Here is a 3,256-nt window from a genome sequence, read left to right as displayed (position 1 = left end):
ATCAAATTATTCATTTACAACCCTTGTTTGCTAGATTTAGTAAGGACAATCCAATCATGTGGATATTTACCACAAGTATATGTGGAAACATCAATGTTTTTGTTAAGCTAAACTTATTTTGCAAGGTATTTGCTAACTTTGCAGAAAACATTTTGCAACTAGGCCTATCCATTATTTTAGCTTCCTATATTTCATATCAATATTTACATTGGATATTCATTTGCCAATTTGTTTTATTCATCTATCAATTCTATTGTGGTTGTTAGTTAATCGTGATGGCTTTAAAATACCTTCAACAGATTGATAATAAGACTATTTGTGGAAAAGATGACCAAAAAGCTCCCATTCAGTTTCATGTGATTTATTGTTTCATATACAAATTTTAGCTTATCTCTAAAATTTACAAATGTATTTCAGCCTGCAAATTGAAAGAGATTAGGAGAACAAAACAATTTTTAATTTAAGCTAAGTTTATCTACTATACTAAACTAATGTTTTTTTAATGTCTTTTGTACAGTTCTGTTTGGAAATTGTCAGAACTCTGTCTGTATAAATTACCAACAATCCAAAACAGTGTCACAGCTATAAGATAAAGGTAATTTCATAGTGTAACAAGATGATTGCTATGAAATAAGGAAAGCTCATTCCAAAAGTTAATCACAATTTTTTTATAAGTCACAAGCCTTAAGATTAAAATTTCCAAAAGGAATTCATCAACTAAAAAATTGGGCGTGGTAAAATTTGGCGACACCCATATTTTTTCAAATTTGAGGGGAGGGCATGACCACTGCTATTTGGCTAGCTACGCCACTGACTCGTAGGCAGGACTAAACCCTATGTTTGGTCCTGCCCAACAATGGGCAAACGTTTCGTAGCCCTGTTTTTGGTCCTGCCTTACAATAGAAGAAAATAATGGCCCTCCTGCCCTTCAGAAATGGCAGGACCTCAGGTCCTGCTCTTTCATAAAGGCAGGACCTAGACTTTTGGAGCCCTATGTTTCGGTATAACTTGTTGATTTTCTGCGACAAAGAATTTTCACTCAGGCCATAGTCAGGCTTCACTATTTTGATATCATGGATAAAACTAACTGTAACGAAGACATCATGATTCTGCTGCTGAAGAAGTTTTTGCTGCTAGAAGCTTCGGCCCTACGCTGTCGTCACTTGATTTATACAAGAATCGATCGTTTCAAGACGAGTGGTACTTATGGAAATCAAATTGTTTAGGGTCATTCTGTTGGTCCTGTTTACTGTAAAAATTTGTTGTTGGTCCTATTGATATGCATATAGTTTTCTCTCAGACTGCAGAAAGCAAAGAAAGTCCAGTGGCGCTTCTAAGGGGGGCCAGGGGGGCCAGGGGGCCAGGGGGCCAGGGGGCACGGCCCCCCAGAAATTTTCTTTGCCCCTTGTTTTGCCTCCCTAGTTTTTTCAAAAGTCTCTATTAAAAATTCAATGTTTTCATCCGAAGCTGTTTAATCGTTGTTTGACTTTGTTAGGGTTGCTCTCTTTATTTTCCTCAATGCTATCTTTATTGCATTTATTTAACAAACTAGGGGCCCCGATAAGCGTTTTGGTTTGTAACCGAGGTGGACATTTACGAACTTCTGGCTCCTTTCTAATAAGTTACCAAATAAAAACCAAGAGTTACCAAGAGTTCTGTAGTTACCAAGAAAAACTCATTCTTGACAATAATTTAAATTCTAAATTTGCTATAAATTATCACGATGATCCACCTTCTTGCGGTGGGGTGCGCAGGGTCAGCCCAATACCATCCCAGTCTACCTTGGCAAATTTACTATTGCTTATCGAAATTGTATGGCTTGAAGTTCTGTGTAACAGAATGATTTGCTTGATCTCATGGAGGTTGGATATAAGACATAACTACTGTGGAAAAATTTTACCAATCAGCCTCCCAAAGCTATTAGACTTTTATTTTTTAGAAAATTAGTTCTTCTGTTGAAAACCATGTTCATGATGCATGATTGTTAAACAGATAAAACTCAGTGGAGTAACAGAACAAAGTTACTTTTAGTCAAATAACAAACGGTCCCGAACCTTTAGGGGCCCCCAGCAACAATTTGTCTTTATTATTTTTCCTAGGGGACACAGCTGCTCCTTACACCACAAATAAAACTATTTGGCATAATGATAACAGCCTTGATAGAGCTGTACCAAGGACATACTTATCTATGGGGTGCTAAGAACCGGTGACTTGTAGCTAGCTAATTTTGAGCCACCACGCCACTGTTTTACATTCTACTAGTTTCCAAAGTAATAACTAGTGTTGGCTTCTATAACTGAAAGTTTGGCCCCCTCCCAGATTTTTAAGGCTAGAATCGCCACTGAGGAAGTCATATTCAAAGACTTATTATAAAGAGTAGACGAAGTTTGCCGCCGCTGCCGAGAGAGAATCTTCGTTTTTTTTGTACCAGGAAAGTCGAGATCGAGGGGAGATGGAGTGTGCATGACAGAAAAAGGGCTTGCTTAAATTTAATTTCAGCAGTTCGTCCTCCTGCCTTAAACAGGAAAACAATAGTAATTACTAGAAGTTTTTGTACTCGGTGAATCAGATTGTATTGTACTGGCAAAATGTCGGGGATCTCCTCTGATATTCAAAGCAAATCGATTCAAGACCCTATCTACCGTGCATCAGACATATCCATGTTGTGACAAATATTTTTACTTTTTTTAAATAATTTGAATCAATTATGTTTCCAGTATGTATTACAACTGTATATGCCTATCTGCACAAGCAATTTCTTTTTAGTCAATGATTTCAAAATTTTCAATCAATGAAAACACTTTCAAATGTTACTCAATTTAGAAAGAATTTTTGTGATGCTCTTTTGACTTCTTCAATGTAAGGCAGGAGGAACTTGAAAGGATCCGAGCCTTCATCCCCTTTTTTCCAAAATGTAGCAGTGGAAAATGTTTCGCTGCAATCTTGATCTCAACATATCTAGAAGGGCGTTTCCCCCTTTTCCGATGGTCGTTAGGGCGTGGCTTCACCCCATTTCCGCAGCACCACCTGTTCTTGGTTAGCTTCGCCACTGCCTCCTTCTCCTCCCTCGCAAGTACTGCTTTATGGCAGTGAAAATAGTTTTATCTATTTGCTCTTAGAACCAACACTGCCCCTCCTGCTTTAATCTTGTGCAGGCGTACCTGGTTCCTCCCTCCTGGCTCCTTACAGTCCCCCTATCAGTACCTTCAGAGGAAACGAAGCCCGCCCTTTCCCTGGGAGTCTCTCTTTCGATCAA

The sequence above is a fragment of the Rhopilema esculentum genome, chromosome 7, assembly GCF_057945365.1.
Source record: "Rhopilema esculentum isolate cy_ngs chromosome 7, ASM5794536v1, whole genome shotgun sequence".
Lineage (NCBI taxonomy): Eukaryota > Metazoa > Cnidaria > Scyphozoa > Rhizostomeae > Rhizostomatidae > Rhopilema > Rhopilema esculentum.
This window is presented reverse-complemented; position numbering follows the sequence as displayed.